Below are 21041 nucleotides of genomic sequence, written 5' to 3' on the forward strand. Positions count from 1 at the left end.
TGCAAGGATATAATGAGTTAGGATGACCACAGCTCTTAGAACAATACTTAGTGTACAGTTGGGTACTCAGTCAATGTTAGTTAAGAGAGATAGATGAATGACATTGTTATCAGCAAGAGCATCTGTGGCTCTTAGAGATTCTCAGACATTTCTCACCCAAATTTATGACCTTTAAGAGTGGAGTGCATCTGGCAATGATTTCTATGAGTATTCGAACTGATCTCCTCAAGTATTTTGGTGCTGTCTTGGTTCTCCTTGAAACCAACATGAAGACAAAGCTCAGAATCTTCACAGTTTTCTACTTACCCCAACATTGTGGGTGACACTTCTATCCTTCCATTTTCTGGGGTTGATTTTTCATCTTCCTCTCATGGCCTCACACATGCCTTTCTGCATATATTCAAACACTTCTGGATCTCAGATTTCACAACAAAGGGGCTAATTATAGTATTTTTCTAACAAAGTTAGATGTTTACCTAAGAGAAATTCTTAAACCAGCTATTAGGATAATAAAACACCTTTCGACTTAGTGCAGAAGTATATTAACAATTTTCATCTTTACCATCATTGTCATTAAGCTATTAATAAGGAGCTTTGTTTGCTTTTAGAGTCACTTTGATACATTAAAGCCATGATTCTTGGCCTAAGTGTGTGTAATGAGAGCAGCCACTCCTTATTTAGTTCTTATTTACAGGTGCCTACATTTCTGGCCCCATGATTATTTTGAGTTCTTCACAGAATTTTTCTTCACTTTTTAAAATTGTGGTAAAATACCCACATCATAAAATTTACCGTGTAAGCCATTTTTATTAAATACTAAGTACATTCACATTCAGCGGCATTAAATACGTTCATGTTAATGTGCAACCATCCCCATAACTCTTTTCATTTTGTAGAGCTAAAACTTTACACCCGTTAAACAATATCTCTCCATTCTCCCTTCCCCTCAGCCCCTGGTAACCACCACTATACTTTTTGTCTTTATAATTTGAAGTACTAGTAAGTACTTCCTATAAGTGGAATTTATAGTATTTTTCTTTTTGTGACTGGCTTATTTCACTTAGCATAATGCCCTCAAGGCGCATTCATGCTGTAGCCCAGGTCAGAATTTCCTTCTTTTAAAAGGTTGAATAATATTCGATTGTATGTGTATATACCACATTTTGCTTAACCATTTATCTGTTGCTAGACACTTGTGTTGCTTCCGCATTTTAGCTCTCATGAATAATGTTGCTGTGAACATAGACGTATAAATGCTTCATTGAGACCCTGTTTTCAGTACTTGTGGGTAAATACCTAGACGTGGAATTGATGGGTCATATGTTAATTCTATTTTAAATTTTAAATTTTTTCCACAACAGTTGTACCATTTTACATTCCCACCAACACTTCACAGAGTTCTTAAGTACAGAATGCTTGTCTAATCATTTTGACATATTCCTACTGGGCAATGAATATTGTGAAGTTTTAAGTGAATAAAATTAGAACACAAGGTTATGTTTTTCCAATTCAGTTTTTCCCTGCTGTGCCTATGAGGGTTATGTTTTAAGACCTACCTCATGTTAATTTATGTTACCAGGTGATTCAGAGCGTCAATGGACTTTTTCCAGAACAGAAACATGTGGGGCCAAGTTTCATACCTCTAATGGAAAAACAACTTGGACTCCAAGGATTTCTTGGCTTAGTTTAAAATAAACTCTATGTTAAAATCCTGTGTGCTAGCAGTTAAGGAAAAGATGACCACATATGTTTTTTTCTGAAGGCTCGTAATTTTTTTTTTTTTTTTTTTTTTGCACAAAATACACCAGTGTGAACAGGAATGGGGACAACTGGGTTACAAAGAGAGAATAGGCTAGCTGAAAAAAAAAATACTTTTATTTAGGTTTGAAACAGAATCTGCAAGCTTTTCAAGTATCAAGAGAACAGGTTAACATTTGTGGTGTTATTTTTCTGGTTAAATAATATTTGTGTTTTCTTAAATTTTGGTTCAAAAATATAGACATAGCTTTCTAAGGGACAGAATCGAATTCTAAAACTGAGAGGTTATTAACTGAAAATCTCAGTCTTTTGAGGTTATTTCCACAAGTTAGAGGGGCAATTTCTCAGAAAAGCTTAAGCATTTATTGTTTATGCACAGTGAGCAGAGGAGGAAGATTAACTCAGTCAGGGAGCAAAAGTATTCTGGTGGTCAGACACTTCATTTTTCCTTAGTTTTGTTATACTCCATAGAAATATAAATGTCTTTCCTAATAAAATCACTTTCCAAATAAAGTGTTCAAAAAGGCTCTAATGACCTTGGGTATGTCAGTTTATACAGGAAAAATTTAAACATAACTTAAGGAAATTTAGCAAAGACTTTTGCAAATGATACGTAAGGCACAGGGAGCTCTTAGCGGGGGAGGCTACGTTATGCTGTGGTAGCAAATGAACCCTAAAACCGCAGTGGCTTCACATAAGGAACTTTTATTTCTTGTTCATGCTGTATGCTCACTGCTGCTCACATGAAAAGGGGAAGCCCCCCTTCTCCACAAGGTCTCTCAGAGGTGTACGCTGATGGCAGCTCATCTTCCTTGTGGAGCTACCATGGCAACAGGTGGCTTCCGAGTTTGCCATGACTGGGAAGAGAGAATATGGAGGACTCATACTCTTCTCCAGACTGGACGTGACGCACATTTCCACCCAGAGCCAGGGGCCAGAACTAGTCACATGGCCTCTCCCAACAACCCCGGGGCAGGTGGTCTTCCTGGGGCATGAAGGAGGGGAGAGGACTAATAATTTCCTCTTTGATAAACTTCGCTGGAAAGTCTTGGATTAGGCATCTCTACAAGACGATTTTCCTACCTAAATCCATCACATTAATAATTCCTTATGTTTTACTATATAGGTAAGAGATTTTCATGTTTTTAAATTAATTTCACTTTTCTATGTGCTAATTTTAGGTAGGAATAAATAAACAAGGATTATTGAAAAGGAGTCAGTGAAGGCATAGGTATAATCAACCATGGAAAAAATGTCTACGGAAAAAATGGTCTTCATATGTCCATGTATCTATAGGCTTCATTTGTATTATTAGTTGTGTTTTATTATTTCTTTTTTTTCTATAAGACTGTAACTTGAAATTAAATGGAATTCCAGATGCAGTAAGATTGATTGCAAAATCAGTGCAAAGGATATTGTACTGGAAATAAGAAACCATACTTTAGATCAGTTTTATTTTTATTTATTTATCTATTTATTTGTTTATTATTATGTTATGTTGGTACAAGTTTTTGATGTAGCGTTCATGATTTATTATGTGCGTGTAACACCCAATGATGGATTGTCCTTAATTTATTTTATATTTTTTCCATTTTATGGCCATCTTTTCCTGAATCTTAATCTCATGATTTGTTTTGACTTTCTTATATCTCATGTTTTTCTCCTTAAATTTCCTTTTCTATTTATTGAAATGTTTTATCAAGCACTGTTTTCATATTGGGTACACGGAGAATAAACATGTCTGCGAGTGTCTTTATTTTGGCCTCATGACTGATTGTGCGCTTGGATAGGGAATTTTATGTACCCATTTATTTTGATTCAGAACTTTGAAACATTGCTCCAATACTCTCTAACATTCCACGTTGCCTATAAGAGATCTGATGTTATTCTTATTTGTGTTTCTTTATATATAATACCATTTTATCCTGTCTGTGAACTTTTAGGAATTTTTAAAAAGATTTTTATTTATTTATTTGTCAGAGAAAGCATAAGCAGGGGGAGCGGTAGGCAGGGGGAACGGTAGGCAGAGGGAGAAGCAGGCTCCCTGGTCAGCAAGGAACCCGATGATGGACCCTGGGATCATGACCTGAGCTGAAGCAGACAACCAACTCAGCCACCCAGGCATCCCTAAACTTTTAGGATTCTTTGTATGCTTTTGACATTCTGAAATTCCACAAGTCATATTCAGCTCTTCACCTTCTTAAATATCTCTAGTTCAGCATTTTGTGGCACAGGAAGATTTCTTTTTTTTCCTCTCCCCCAGGGCTCTCTTCCCACTGTTTTGGTTTTGTTTTCTGTTCTCCCCACCGACTCACCAAGATGGCCGCTGCTAACTCCAGGCTTGCCCTGTGCTCATGGCTCAAGTCCCAGAAAAAAATGACAAGACTCTTCCCCAATGCTTTAGGGAGAATTTCCTGGCTAGCCTTTGTTCATTTACTCTTGGCTTAACTGGCCATGGTGGCCAAGGTGTTAAGTACTTTGATCAATTTACTTCTTACCACCTCTTCTCCCCTCACTGTGGTCCAGGGCCTTCTCATATCTTCTCCTGCTCACTGCAGTAGCCTCTTAACTGGCCTCTGGGTCTATGTCTTTGCTCACTGCTGGAGCCAGAGCTGTTAACATGTGCGTCAGATCAAACTCTGTAAAGCTTGCCTGTTTCACGTCAAGAAAAGCCAAAGTCTCCAGCAATAGCTCAAAAGACCACCCACAATCCGCGTGAGCTGGCCTCGTGTAATCTCTCTGGCCTCATTTCCTACCTCTCTCCCCACATTGCACAGTCAACCTCTGCCATGCTGGCCTCCTTGCTGTGCCTTACACATGCCAGACACACTTTCAATCCCAGTTCAGGGCTCTGCCTTGGCTGCTCTCTGACCCTGACAGCTCACTCTTGGATTTCTACTGATTGCTTGTTTACCTCTTCCTGGTCTTTACTCAAATGTCACCTATTTAGTGACACTGTTCCCATCCACTCATTTAAAATGACAGCCCTCTGTAATACTCATCCCTATTTTATTTTTCTTCATTTATGTCCATCTCATATGCCATTTATTTTACTTATTTATCTTGTTAATTGTCTACTCCCATAAAATGTAAACCTCACGAGGGCAAGGAGATTTTATCTGTTCAGGGTTATATTTTTCGGGCTCTAATACTGTGCCTACTGCATGGTTAGTCAATAAATATTTGATAGATGAGTGAATGGTTGACAAACCTAAGCCATATGCTTGCTCCTGTTTTGGGGATGTGGGGCCATATGATCGACAGTTCAGTGGGGTGTGGGGAGAAGAAAAAGGAGCTGATCAGACAAAAATTAATAAATGTCCCCTAAAAGATCGTTCTGGTGAACATTGAGAAATGGGGTCTCTGCAAAAAGGGGATAAAATGAGTAGGTGGAATAAAGGAGCAGATTCTGAAACAGGACAGTAATTTTCTATTTTGTTTGATTTTCTATTTTGTTTGATTTTGAATTTTGAGTGTATATAATTGTCCTTATATGTTACAATAATCTTGAAATATTAGGTAATTCTGCCTGGAAAAAACTTATGGCGAAAATAATTTTTTTTTTTTGGCTTTTCTACATCATTTGTTTCCAACTGCAATTAGATTTTTACTCCCAGTGACCAATATATGAAAGAATAAGCCAGATTTGGGCGAAGAATATTTTACTTCTTTCAGGAGAGCAGATTGCAAAATGGGTTATCAGGCAATCTTTCTATATTAGATTTCTTCTTAACTATTTGCCTGCATCCAAATGAAATTTTTTTTTTAAATTTTTTATTTATTTTCAGCGTAACAGTATTCATTGTTTTTTCACCACACCCAGTGCTCCATGCAATCTGTGCCCTCCCTAATACCCACCACCTGGTTCCCCCACCCTTCCACCCTGCCCCTTCAAAACCCTCAGGTTGTTTTTCAGAGTCCATAGTCTCTCATGGTTCACCTCCCCTTCCAATTTCCCTCAACTCCGTTCTCCTCTCCATCTACACTTGTCCTCTATATTATTTGTTATGCTCCACCAATAAGTGAAACCATATGATACTTGAAAATGAAATTTTTGAAGTTAATTTCAGGCTGAATCATTGGCAGGCTCAGAGCCGTCACTCAGAAGTTTTTATTTGTATCTAACACTCCTTCCCCCTTAGTCAGTCTTGCTGGAGTTCTATTTTATTAATTTTTGTCCAAAGAACTAGTTTTATGTTTTATTAATCTTCCCCTTATTTTCCTATTTCATTTATTTCTGCCTTTATTTTTCCTACTTCTTCCTTGGTTTGCTAGTTTGCTATTTTTCCAGTTTCATGGGTTGAGCTCTTAGCTTATTTGTTTTCATTCCATCTTATATTCTAATAAATGTATTTAAGGTCTATATTTCCCTCCAAAAAATGTTTCAGTTGCGTGCCCTAAGATTTTGATGTGTAGTGTTTTCAATGGTGATAAATTCCAAATATTTTCCATTTGATTTCCTTCTGGATTCAGTTTTTTTTAGTAGTCTGAGATTTTGTTTCCAGACATATAGACATTACAAATGTCTATTTTTTCGCTATTAATTTCTACAATTAAAACATTATAGTCAGAGAACATAATCTGTGTTAAATCAATTCTGTGCAATTTATCAAGACTTCTGTTGTAGTATAGTACTTTGTCAATTTTTGATAATATATCATGTATGTTGGAAATGTGTGTATTTCTTAATTACAGAGTTCTGTGTATCTGAAATTTACTAATTTGCGTCATCTGCATTTCCATTTACTTATAGTCTGCATTGTTTTGTGAGAGATGGGTGCTATAATCCTCAACTGTAATTGCCGATTTATTTAATTCTTTTTCCAGTTTTATGAATTGTGGTTGCTTGATGTATTTTGAGGCAATATATATTTGTTTATGAAGGTTATATTTTCTGGCTTTGATTTTTTTATTGACTTATAACATCTTTCTCTGTTAAATGTATGTTTAACAATGCATGGTAAATATACATATATATGTATAAATTTTATATTTTTAGATATTAAAATTTTCACCACAGCTTGCATTTCCTTTATGTTTGCCTGGATATCTGTTTCCATCTTTTTATTTTTAACCTTCCATATCCTTTTGTTTTCAGTTTTTCTTCTTTTTTTTTTTAAGATTTTATTTATTATTTGACAGAGAGAGACACAGTGAGAGAGTGAACACAAGCAGCGGGAGTGGGAGAGGGAGAAGCAGGCTTCCCACCAAGCAGGGAGCCCTATGCAGGGAGCCCTATAAGATACGATACGGGGCTTGATCCCAGGACCCTGGGATCATAACCTGAGCCAAAGGCAGACGCTTAACGACTGAGCCACCCAGGCGCCCCAGTTTTTCTTCTTTTAGATAGATGTTGTTAGATCTTTGTTTTTAAAATAACTTTTATTTTGCAATATAAAATACATTGTGTTAAAATATAAATAGAGAAGAATGTACAGACAAATTTGAATATCTCAGTGATTTATCATAAAGCATAAATTCTAGACTACAGGAGTCAAGAAATAGAATACTGTTGGGGCTCCTGGGTGGCTCAGTTGGTTAAGTGTCTGACTTTGGCTCAGGTCAAGATCTTAGGGTCCTGGGATGGAGCTCTACATTGGACTCCTCGCTCAGTGGGGTGTCTGCCTCTCCCTCTCCTTCTGCCCCTCCCTCATACTTGTACTTTCTTTCCCTCTCTCTCAAATAAATAAATAAAATCATAAAAAAAAAATACTGTCAGAACTCTAGAATCTCCTCTTGTGCCGTTCCAATAAATCCTTGCCATCTGCCTAAAGGTAACCCCTCAACTGCCATTTGAGGTAATTCATTACTTCCTTGTATTCCTTCATAGTGTTATGACCCAAGGGTACTTTACTAAACCCTATGGCCTAATTTTGCCTGTTTATATTCTTTTGTGTCTGGTTTCTTTCTCTTAGTATTATGTGACTGTGAATAGAAGTAGTTTTTTCCTTTCTATTGCTAAGTAGTGTTCCACTGTGTGACTATACCACAATGTATCTGCTTTCCTGTTGGTGGACGTTTAGGTTGTTTTGAACGTTCTGGCTATTACTAATAAAGCTGCTAGAAGCATTGTTACACATGTGTTCATGGTACAGGTGCATGCATATCTGACACGTGCATCTACAGGAAAATGTATGGATCACAGACTCCGCATGGGATCCATTTTGGCAGATATCATTAAACAGCCTTCCGGAGTGGTTGCCCCAACTGACACTCCCAACAGCAGCGTTCGAGAGTGTTTTCATTGACTTTGCAATGTTGCTGACACCTGGTATTGTCAGTCTTTCGAAATTTCATGATTGTGGCAGTTTTGCCTTCCTGTTCCCTATAATGGAGTAGAGCTCCTTCTCATACGTACTGGGTTATTTGATACTCTCCTTTGTAAAATGGTTCTTAAGTCGTTCCCCATTTTTTTCTTGGGGTTTTTTTTTTTTTTTTTTTTTGCTTGTTTCTTATTGATTATAAGACTCCTTCCCATATTCTGGTGTAGGGTTGAACAGGTTATATGTATTGCTCATGTCTTTTCTCATTCATTTATTTGCTTTTACAATCCCTAATGCTATCTTTGGGTGAGTGGAAATTCTTAATTTCAGTGTATTCCAACTGCTTTTCCTTTCTGGTTAGAGCCAGTGGGGAAGTGGATGTCTTTTCAATAAATGATACTCAAACAGTTGGTTATTAACTTACAAAATGAAACTACTCTTATCTGAAGCTATGATCAAAAATCAATTGTACATAAAGGGGCACCTGGGTAGCCCAACTGGTTGTGTTCAACTCTTGGTTTCAGCTCAGGTCATGCTCTCAGAGTTATGAGATCAAGCTCTGTGTCAGGCTCTGTGCTCAGCTCAAAGTCTACTTGAGATTCTCTCTCTCCCTCTTCCCCTACCCCCTCCCTAAAAATAAATAAATCCTAAAAAAAATCAATTGTAAGTAAATTGTCAATCTAATATGAAAGGTGGAGAATGAAAGTTCTAGAAGAAAAGGTAGACTAATATCCTTATGACCATAAGATAGTAAAATCAACAGCAAATTAAAAACACTAACCACAGTCATCTTTACACTCTCGAGTATTGTAAACTAATTAATGAATGTGACATATCTTTCCATTTATTTAGCTTTTCTTTAATTTCTTTCAATAGTGTTTCGTAGATTTACAGATTTTTTTTCATAGAAGTAGTACACATCTTTTGTTAGATTCATTCCAATGTATGTAAAATATAATGATGTTGCTGAATATGCATTTTCTTAAAAATTTAATTTTCATGCTATTTGTTGCTGGTATATAGAAATGATATTGATTTTTACATATTGGCCTTGTATCTAACAACCCTTTTATGTCCACTCTTTAGTTTTAATAATTCATGTGTAGGTTCTTTTCCACATGTAATATTGTCTGAAAGTACTGACAGTTTTGATTTCTTATATTTAATCATTATAATTCTTAAAATTTTTTAAAGAGCGCTTCTAATACAACGTGGTTGAATGATGGTGAACATCTTTGGTTTATTCCTAATATTAAAGAAAAAAGGTTTCAATATTTCATCATCAAACATGTGACAGAGGAAATCAGGACCACTTTACTTATTGAAAAATGGTGGCGTAAGGACCTCTTTGTTTTGCCCGTGATAGGATTTGGGAAGGGCTAGGTTTGCTGCTCATCTCTGATCCACCTGGTTTTAGCTGGAACAGTTGGGAGGAGAATCTACTTCTTAGATCACTTTTCATCTACACATCTAGAGCCTTGGCATTTTTGGCTGCTTCTTCTACGCATGGTGCATCACCTTCCTGGGACTATCCACATGAGTTTTTATGACATGGCCATGTCAGAGTAATCAGACTTCATAAATTGTCCTGGGTCCCCCCAGAATAAGCCCATTTCTTTCAGATCTAAAAATCCTATGAGCCTGAGTCTCTGAGGTCATATAAATTGCAATTAAACATATCTAACTAAAAACGATTTCTAATCTAAACGCCGGCATAACCAAATTTCTGTATTATGGGGTAAAGAAAAAACTAGATGATTCCTTATTTTTTGGGATGGCAGACTTTTACTTTTGAGGTTAGATGATGTTATGATGTTATCTAGGGTGGTGGAAGTGTGACAGGGGCACATGTGAATTGACTATGAGGAGGTGGGTATGAGGCTGTGTAGGTGAGGTGTGAGTGAGAAAGGCAGTGTGAGGTAACAAGGCTGGGCGGACCACAGGAAGCTGGCTGGGAAAAAAAAAGTCTTTGGCGTGACTGAATTAAAAGCAAGAATAAAACAACCCAAAGACAAATGGAAAATCTCATACACAAAGTCTAGAAAGGAATGGAAACAGAAAAAATAATCACACATGTGTTCAGGAAAAGGTGAACTGAAGTGTCTGGCCAATTACAGTCTACCCCAATTTTTGTGTGACTTTCCAGGACTTTATGCGTTACAAAACAAATCGAGGAGCAAACATTTCCTTTAGAAAGAAACACAAAATATTCTTTTATAAAATTTAAATTTCTCCGTTTAGAACTCTAGTAGTTAAAAAAAAAATGCCCTATCCAAATCAAAAGAATGCTAAAATAGGGAGTCCAATAATGTTTCAGTGTTTGGTCTCTAGCTAAAATAGTGTACTTACCCGTTGGGCCGCTAGGTGTCTCTTCGCATACGTGTTATGATTCCAGCCAGAGAAAGCTAAGCACTTCTTAGATGAAATTGTCAACGTGAATTGTGTCAACAAATGTTTCAATTTGAGGGTATTTAGGGATGACTTTCACGATTCTTCAGAAAGGATAAATAGATGTGTCTTGGCTATATCTCTCTCTCACTCTTGCGTTAGAAGTTTTGCGAACGTTAACTCAGGATTGTCAGCAGATGCAAAATTCTGGTACTTATACCAGGGTGGTTGGCAGGCTGATAGGATAGAAGAGCCTGCCCATTTAGGATGATGACCAAGAGGTTATTTCTGCACGAAGTCTTGGCAAGGATACTCAATTCCCAAACAAGCTGTGTTTGGCTCTCCAGTGTCTCTTTCTAGGAGATCTAGTCCTTCCTGATCAGATCCTTCAAAATTACCCAGTAACAGCTCATCTGTGGTCTCCCATGGCCCTTTGAGTACAAGGTATCAATTACTCTGAGTCACATAAGCCCCCTCTGAATTGTCCAGATTTGGTAAACCATTTACACACTCTCTTTCATCCTGCAGTAATGTCATGAGATTGACTGTTTGCAGAAAAATTAAGCATGTTGTTAAGGAGAAGCTGAAAAGTCAAAGGTTATTATAAGAGACAACACTGCTAAAATTCAAAGGGCCCTGAGCCTGGGCTCTGAAGACCTGAGTTCAGATTCTGCTTGTATAATGTGTATGTTAGTTTCTTTGTAAAAGTATAGGTGATGTTACTTTACAGACTTGACATGCAGACTAAAAACAGTTTGCAATAATTCTGCCGAATATCATGGTATGAGCCTCTAAGAGAAGTCATCCTATTCTTAAAAATTTTTTTTTCCAGTTTTTTTTTTTCCTGGAAAATAAATGACAACATCACTGTATAAGTTCAAGGTATACAGCATGATGGGTTTTGGTTTTTTACTGAAATATGGTTGACGTATAAAGTATTAGTTTCAGGTGTACCAGATAATAATTTAATACTTATATACATGATGAAATGATCACCATGATGCCTAGTTACCGTCCGTCACCATACAATCTTATTACAGTATTATTGACTGTATTCTCTGACAAGCATAACAGTTTGATTTACATATATTACAAATTGATTACTCAAATTGCTTCAGTAAACATCCATCTTATATAAATACAGTAAAAAAAAAGAATAAAAGAATAAAGGAAAAAAATTTCCTTGTGATGAGAACTATTAGAATTTACTTTTAACAACTTTCCCGTATGTCATACAACGGTGTTAGCTAGTCATCATGGTGTACCTTATTTATCTTACAACAGGAAGTTTGTACTTTTTGACCACTGTCCTCCAATTCCCCCTCCCCCAATCCCTGCTTCTGGTAACCACAGGTCTCATCTCTTTTTCTATACGATTGCCTGTTTTTTTTTTTAGATTCATATATAAGTAAAATCTTGTCTTTCTGTCTCTGACTTATTTTACTTTGTGTAACACTTTCAAGGTCCATCCATGTTGTTCCAAATAGCAGGATTTCCTTTTTTTTTTTTTTTTTATGGCTGAATAATGCTTCATTGCATATCTATATGCACCCAAACTTCTTTATCCATCCATCTATTTATGGACATTTAGGTTGTTTCTGTGTCTTGATTATTGTGAATAATACTATGAACATAAGGGTGCCAATATCTTTTCAAGTTAGTGTTTTGATTTCCTTCATATAAATACTCAGAAGTGGAATTGCTAGAACACATGGTAATTCTATTTTTAATTTTTTTTAAAGATTTTATTTATTTATTTGAGAGACAGAGATCACAAGTTGGCAGAGAGGCAGGCAGAGAGAGAGGAAGGGAAGCAGGCTCCCCGCTGAGCAGAGAGCCTGATGTGGGCTCGATCCCAGGACCCTGGGATCATGACCAGAGCCGAAGGCAGAGGCTTTAACCCACTGAGCCACCCAGGCGCCCCTAGTTTTAATTTTTTGAGGATCCTCCATACCGTTTTCCTTAGTGGCTGCACCAATTTACATTTCTACCAACAGTGTACAAGCGTTCCCTTTTCTCCACATCCTCACCAACATTTGTCATCTCTCATCTTTTTGATGATGGATGGCTATTCTAACTGACATGAAGTGATAGCTCATTGTGGGTTTTTTTTAAGATTTTATTTATTTATTCAACAGACAGAGATCATAAGTAGGCAGAGAGGCAGGAAGAGAGAGAGAGGAGGAAGCAGGCTCCCTGCTGAGGCGAGAACCTGATGCAGTCTCCCCACTGCATTGAGCCTGGGATCCCAGAACCCTGGGATCATGACCTGAGCCGAAGGCAGAGGCTTTAACCCACTGAGCCACCCAGGTGCCCCAGCTCATTGTGGTTTTAATGACTGATTTTCCTAACGACCAGTTGAGCATCTATCTTTTCATGTACACATTGACCTTTCATATATCTTCTTTGGAGACATGTCTGCTGAGGTCCTTTGCCCATTTTTTGATTGGATTATTTGTTTTTTGCCCTCGAGTTGTAGAAGTTCTTCATATGTTTTGGATATTAAGCCTTTATCAAATACATGGTTTGGAAATACTTTTTCCCGTTCCATAGGTTTGTCTTTTTACTTTGTTGATGGGTTCTTTGTTGTGCAAAAGCTTCTTAGTTTGATTTGGTCCCACTTGTTTATTTTTTATTTTGTTGCTTGTATTTTAGGTGTCATATCCAAGAAATCATTACTAAGACCCATGTCAGGACTTTGTTCCTTATATTTTCTTCTAGGAGTTTCATGATTTTAGGTATTACATCTAGGTCTTTAACCTATTTCAAGTTAATTCTGTGGGGGTGAAAGATGGGGAGTAGCAGCGCTGACAATACTGACAACACTGACAAAACTGACTCCGTCGTTGGCCCTCCTTGTTCATGTCTGCACCATGATCCCCTTAGGGTTGTGTGTTCCAGACCCCTTGGAGGTTAACATATGGCAGGAAGGCCTGTCTTGAGCTTCTCTCTGGCACCACTTTAGATAACTGCCCTTTGACCTCACCATAATGGCCTTCACTCTATAAAAGCTGTGGACCAATGTCCACACTTTCTGGAGAATACCTGCGTGGTACCCAGTTCGTCTATCTGCGAGTCAGTAAGCTACCCCGAAAAAAAGTGTGCAAACTGTATGGAGTGGCTTACTTTGTTTTTTGGTCTCAAAGTTCTTCCTCAATTTGGAAGGTCCTCTACTGTTCCTCTTCCACCTTCTAATGTATGGGTTCAGTTTCATTCTTTTACTTTTGAATATCCAATTATCGAGCAACATTTATTGAAGAGACTGTCTTTTCTCCACTGAGTATCCTTGGCTCTCTGGTCAAATATTGGTTAGCCATATATGCTTGGGTTTATCTCTGGTCTCTTAGTTCAATTCTGGTGGTCTATTTGTCTCTTTTTGTGTCATCACTATCCTGTTTTGATGAGTACAGCTTTATAGCACAGCTTGAAGTTAGGGAGTGTGATACCTCCTGCTTTGCTCCTTCTGAAGATTTCTTTGGCTTGTTGGGGTCTTTTGTGTTTCCATATAAATTTTAGGGGTGTTCTTTCTACTGTAAAAAAATGCCACTGGAATTCTGATAGGGATTGCCTTCAATCTATAGATGGCTTTGGTAGTACTGACATTTTGACAATATTAATTCTTCCAGGCTGTGAACACAGAATACCGTTCTGCTTATTTGTATCTTCAATTTCTTTTTTTCAGCATCTTGTAGTTTTCAGTTTAGAGATCTTTCACCTCTTTAAATTTATTCCTAAGTATTTTATTGTAAATGGGATTAATTTATTCCTTTTCCAGAAACTTTGTTGTAGTATATAGAAACACTTCTGGGGGCGCCTGGGTGGCTCAGTGGGTTAAAGCCTCTGCCTTCAGCTCAGGTCATGATCCCAGGGTCCTGATTGAGCCCAGCGTTGGGTTCTCTGCTCAGTGGGGAGACTGCTTCCCTTTCTCTCTCTGCCTGCCTCTCTGCCTACTCGTGATCTCTCTCTGTCAAATAAATAAATTAAAATCTAAAAAAAAAAAAAAGAAACAGTTCTGATTTTTTTTTTTTTGCATCAGTTTTATATCAGTTTTGTATCCTGCAACTTTACTAAATTCGTTGATTAAATCTAACAGTTTTTTGGGGGTTGAGTCTTTAGGATTTTTCTTTATGTAAAAGTTTGTTGTCCACAAATAGAGACAGTTTTACTGTTTTTTCCAATTCTGATACATTTTATTTCTTTTTTTTTTTCTTTCTGACTGATAGCTCTAGATGGGACTTCCAATACCATGTTGAATAGAAGTGGTGAGAGAGAGCACCCTTGTGTCATTCTTGATCTTAGAGGAAAAACTTCCATCTTTTCACCTTTGAGCATCATGTTAGCTGTGGGCTTGCCATATATGGCCTTTATTATATAGAATAATGTGCCTTCTATGCATAATTTGTTGAGTATTTATTTTGAATGGATGCTGAATTTTGTTTACTTTTTCTGTGTGAATTGAGATATGATCCTTTTATTAATGTGATGCATTACATTGATTGGGACACTATTGATTTGAACTATCCTTGCATCCTAGGGATAAATCTCACTTGATCATGGTGAATGATCCTTTTAATGTATTGCTAAATTTGTTTTGCAGTATTTTATCGAGAATTTTTGCATCCAAATTCATCAGGGATATTGGTTTGTTTCTTTTCTAGTTGTGTCCTTTTCTGGCTTGGTATCAGGATAATCCTAGCCTTGTGAAATTATTTTGAGAGTCTTCCCTCCTCTTTCAATTTTTGGAAGAGTTTGAGAAGGATTAGTGTTGATTCTTGAAGTGTTTGGTCAAAGTCACAAGTGAAGCCATCTGGTCCTGGGTTTTTCTTTGTTGGGACATTTTTTTTTTATTACTGATTCAAATATCCTTACTGGTAACTAACTGTTCCATTCAGATTTTCTATTTCTTCCTGATTCAGTCTTGGTAAGTAGTATTTAAAAAATTTTCCATTTCTTCTAGGTTGTCTGGTTTATTGGCCAATAGCCTCTTCATAATATTCTCTTACTATCCTTAGAATATCTGTGGTGTCAGTTGAAATGTCTCCTTTTTAATTTATTGTTTTGTTGATTTGAGTCTTTTCTCCTTTTTTTCTTGCTTAGTCTAGCTAAGGGTTTGTCAATTTTATCTTTTCAAAGAATCAACTCTAAGTTTGGTTAATATTTTCCATTGTTTTTCTCTTTTATGTGTGCTTGAGAAGAATGTGTATTCTGCTGTTGTTAAATAGAATGTTCTCTATATATCTGTTATACCCATTAGTGGTGTTCCAATCTGCTGTTTCCTTATTGATTCTCTGTCTGCATGACTCATACACTGTTGAGAGTGGGGTATTAAAGTCCCCAACTATTATTGCGTTACTGTTTATTTCTCCTTTTAGTTCTGCTGGCTTTGTTTTATATGTTTAGGTGCTCTGATGCTGGGCAGATACGAATTTACGATTACTATGATGTGTTGATGTGTGGACCCCTTAATCATTATATAATGACCTTCTTTGTCTCTTTTACCTATTTTTAGTTTAAAGTCTATTTTGTCTGATATAAGTATAGCTTTCCTTGCTTTTTTTTTTTGGTTACTATTTACTTGAAATGTTTTTTTCCATCTTTGGTCTCAGTCTAGGTGTGTCTTTAAGGCTAAAGTGAGTATCTTGGATGCAGCATATTGTTGGATCTTGTTATTTTACATATTCAGCCATTCTATGTCTTTTGATGGAAGGCTTTAATCCTTTTGCATCTAAAATAATTATTGATTGGTAAAGATTTATTATTTCAATTTTGTTAATTGTTTTCTGGTTATTTGCTAGATCCATTGTTCCTTGTTTCTTATTCTACTGTCCTTTTGTGTGTGCTTTGATGTCTTGTGGTATCCATATGCTTTGACATCTTTATCATGTCTTTTTGCAGGATTATTACAAAATTTCCCCTTGTAGTTAGCATGAGGCTTACATAAAATATCTTAAACTTATAACACTTTAATTTGGTAATGAATTAACTTCAATAGAATTTGTATACTTTACATTTTTATTTCTTATCCCCCTCACATTTAGCTTATTGCTGTTAGAATTTACATGTTAGATTGTGTAACTAATAATAGATTATTATATTTGTGGTTATTTCACTACATTCATTTTTCAAAATTTTAAACCAGAGTTGTGAGTTAGGCACCATTATTACCATACTGCAAAATCTAACTATGACTATATGTGTACTGTTACCAATGAAATTTATACTACCTTTTTCTATTTTTATACTTTTAATTAGTGTTCTTTCTCTCCTACTCAAAGAACTCCCTTTAGCATTTCTTGTAAGGCAGGTTGGTTGTAATGAAGTCCCTCAGTTTTTGTTTGTCCGGGAAGTCTTTATCCCTCTTTGTTCTGAAGGACAGGTTCACAAGGTATAGAATTCTTGGTTGATAGTTAGTTTCTTTCAATATTTTGAGTATGTCATCCCATTCCATGGGGGTTCCCTTGTATATAACTTCTCCCTTTTCTCTTGCTGTCTCTCAAATTCGTTGTCTTTGACTTTTGACAATTTAATTATAATGTGTCTTAGTGTAGTGTTAATTGGGTCCAACCTATTTGGGATCCCTTGGGACTCATGGATCCAGATGTCTACTTTTTTTCATCAGGTTCAGAAAGGTTTTCACCATTATTTCTTTAAATATACTTTCTATCCTTTTCTCTTTCTCTTCTTTTTCTGGAATTCCTTAATGCAAATACTTTTTTTTGTTGTTGTTGTGTTCTATAATTCCCATAGATTTTCTTCATTTTTTATTTTTGCTCTTCTGATTGGATAATTTCTAATGTCCTATCGTGCAGGTCACTGATTCTTTCTTCTGCATTGCTGTGTCTACTTTGGAAACTCTATCAAATTCTTCAGTTCAATTATTATATTTTTCAACTTGAGAATTTCTTTTTTTATGGTTGGTATTTCCTTCAAACTTCTCATTTTGTTCATGCATTGTTTTCTTAATTTTGTTTACTTGTCTATCTGTGTTTTCTTATAGTTCACTAAACTTTCCAAAGAGGATTATTCTGAATTCTTTGTCTTGCAGTTCATAGATATCCATTATTTTTTTTTCTTCGAGTTTTTATTTAAATTCCAGTTAGTTAACTTACAGTGTAACATTAGTTCCAGGTGTAGGATTTAGTGATATCCATTTCTTTAGGGCCAGTTATTAGAGATTTATCGGTCTCTTTTGGTGGTGTCACACTTACCTGATGTGTGTGTGTGTGTGTGTGTGTGTGATTCTTATTTCTTTATGTTGGTATTTGTGCATTTGAGTAATGGGGTTCCTTTCCCAACCTTAACAGGTTTGCTTTGGTAGAGGCAGTTTTTCAGCAGTTAGCTCAGTTTGGGTTTCTAGGTGTGTCTTCTGGTAATGTCTTTGGGCAGGTGAGACCAACTATTGTCTATTTTTGAGTGAGGCAACTGTTCGAACTCTGGTGTTGGAGATGGGGGGTGTGCTACTGGTTGAAAACAGTATGGGCTTGGTTCCTTAAACAAGTGAGGCTATAGGCTAGGTCCTACAGTTAGCTGAATTTTTTGGTCAAGCTGACTAGATGGTTGGGACTGGGTACTATATTTAATAATAGCCGAGGCTATAAATTAGCTTCCCAGTCCTGGATGACAGTAGGGTAGGGTCCAGGACTATATGGCTTGTTGTTTGGGGACTTGCATCAGGCCTGAGGATACACTGAATTCCCTGGTCAGGTGACTTCACCAGTTCTGCTCTGTAGATAAAGGAAGGCACCAGCTGTGCTCTCTCTTCCAGTGGCACTGTATGTAGGGCTGTTGAATGTCCTGTGCAGCTTTGTGTGTGCTCTGGTTAAATTCTTGTCAGACAGGCTGATGGCTGTCTTCAGTGAGGAGTAGGGCTATGAATTAGATTCCCTGCCCAGGTGTAGTGGAAGCAGCTCTAAAGCCACTTTGTTATCTTAACTCAAGTTGACCTGCACCCCAAGTTCTCTGGCCAAACAGGGTCACCGGCTTTGCTCTGCAAACTGCTGGCTCTGTGTGCCCTAATCTCGACTCCAGCACCCCTGGGCTGCATAGCTTCCAGTTGTTTTCACCAGCCCTTCTGGTTTGATGGGGCCAGAAGACACTCTCCACAGCTGGTGAGTCCTTGTGTCAGCTGCCTTGCCTAGGTGGTAGGGAAAGAACCATTCCAGGCTTCCTCAACTTCCCAAATAGGCTGTCTGGCTGGGTGGGACCAGGAGCTACTGGCAGCCTTGGCTAAGAATGAATCCCCCTACCCACACAGAGCATGGAAAGCCTCCCCACCTGGTACAGGCTTTGTTCTGGAGGAGATCAGCTCTCTTCACCTGCCTCTTGGCTCCGGTGCCACTGGGCTGCACAGCTTCTAGGACTTGTCATCCCAGCCCTTTTCATAACATGGGCCTAGAAGGCACTCTCCACAGCAGGTGGGGCTCTGACTCAGCAAAACAGTTCTGGGGCTGGCAAAACTTGTTTTAGGATCCCAAACAGACAGATCTGCATCACCAGAGTTCTCTGTCAGAGTGCAGTCCCAACTTGGTTCTATTGGTGAACAAAGCTGGGATTACTACTTGGCATTGTTCTGTAGGTGAACAAAGACTGGGATTACTACTTGGGCACTGTAGGCATGAACTTGGTCTGCCAAGATCTGTGTGCTGGTTGTTGCAAGCCCCTCCCAACTTCTCCATTGTAGTTAGATTTTTGGTGGCTGGGCCTTACAGATTCCTCTCTAATCCTTACAGTGCACTTTAAGGGTAGAGGCTCCTACAAAGAGACTGATCATGCTGGGGGAGGTTGATTGTCCCTTTGGGTTCTCTTTTGCCACTGGAGGAACTAGAGGCTCAGGGGGACCTCTGCAAAAGGTGTGGCCCTGTCCTGGGGGAGCGGCAATGTAGTCAACATGTAGCCTCTTCTCTTATCCTTCTAAGGCATCATCTTGGTCTTTGAGGTGCAGGGGGCTGCTTCAGCCTCACCCTTGTGCCCTAGGACTCAGCCAGTAATGTCTTATTCTTGAATAGATGTTACTTGTTCTTCTTGTGAGGGGGAGCAAAATAAGAAACAACTTTTGTCACCATCTTGGGACTGTCACTCCAGTCACCCTATTCTTAATAAAGGAAGCCTTCCCATTATTATGCACAGCAGTTTAGCTCTTAATGGTGTCTACCTCTCCTGTCTGACAAGGCTTGGGACACTACCTGTGCAAAATAATAAGGCTCCTTAAAGTGATATTTCCCAGTGAAAGAGCTAGCCAGACAAAAAAAGGAATTTTGGCTCAACTCCACAACAATGGGTGCAAATAGCTGTGCAATATGTTTTCTTTTTCTGGCTTTCTTCCGGCCAGCAATGGTCCTATGGCAGAGACCACTGCACTACATAGGGTATACTTTATTAACTTTGGTGGAAAGTGTTCGGTAGAAGGTCAATTGGGAAAGTTGAATTAGAGTGATTGGTTGCCCCAGAGCAGTGCCCATATAGTCTGGATTTTATAAGCAGAAAAATTTATTATCTTTCTTAGAGAGAAAATATGATTATTATTCTTGTAGAATAAAGAATAATTGAGTAGAGAAATTTAAGGGTGCAAATTGCAGAAAAGTAAGGGCCATCCCTTGCCATTTTTGCCTGGTCCATCTTACAGCACTGTATCTGCCCTTACTCCCACAAACTGGAGTGAAGGCATCAGGCGTCGTTACTTAGGGGCTGCCATTGTAGAGAATTGGGGTATGCTCCTGAGTCAGACTGTAGTGGACCTAATAATTAATAGTTTTTTTTAGGGGCTCCCAGTGTTTCTTGTGGCCTTATGATAGGATCGTGACCTTTCCCCTACTTCATGTAGCATCTTTGTGCTAGTATAAACCTTTGAGGAGGTTCCTTGGGTTTCAATCACAAATCACCAAAACACAGATTTGATTCTAAGATTGAATCTTAGAATGACTGGATTCTTGAAGTTTCCGGGATCTGTCACTGGCCTAGGAGAGGAGGCAGGTATCATGCAGGTTTTATCTGCAGTGTTGTACAAGGCTGCTGCTAGTGCGTATGTTTGTGTGTGTTTAGAGGGGTGTGCAAATCTGTTTTGGGGGACCCCTGCCTATAGAATAATTTGAATAGCCAAAGTCAGCATGCTAGCCCAATTCTGGAAGGCCTCTGGGAGGAATCACTTACAGGGCTGGCATTATGGAATTTGAAATAATCATGGGAACACAATCAGCCCCACAGACATGAGTCTCTTCCGGCATCCAGTCAACTCTATGAGCTGGGGAAGGGAAAGTGCCTCATTTGGGAGCCATGGGCCCAGGATGATCTGCCATGGCCCCACTGGGAGATCAGCAAGTCTCTGTCACTTGCCTGAGCCCTAAAGGCATGTTGGGGTGCAGACCATAATCTTTGAAGTTTTGGGCTCTGGAAGCTCAGAGAAGACCCAGAGAGCCCTATAGTCCAGGGACACAAAGGAGTTTCGTGCCTCCCCAAGGGGCATGGTCAACAGCCACTTTTATTTGTTGCAGGTTCTTCCAGGAGGTAAAAGAGGCAGATTGCTCAGGATGTCTTACAGTTTGCCACTTGCTTGTTACCATGGAAAAATGGTCCCTTGGGAGCAGAGATTGACATGATTGGCTGAAAGAGAAGCTTTCCTTGCTTAGATTTGTAGAT

This window comes from Martes martes, assembly GCF_963455335.1.
Source record: "Martes martes genome assembly, chromosome: 6".
In the NCBI taxonomy this organism is placed as follows: Eukaryota; Metazoa; Chordata; class Mammalia; order Carnivora; family Mustelidae; genus Martes; species Martes martes.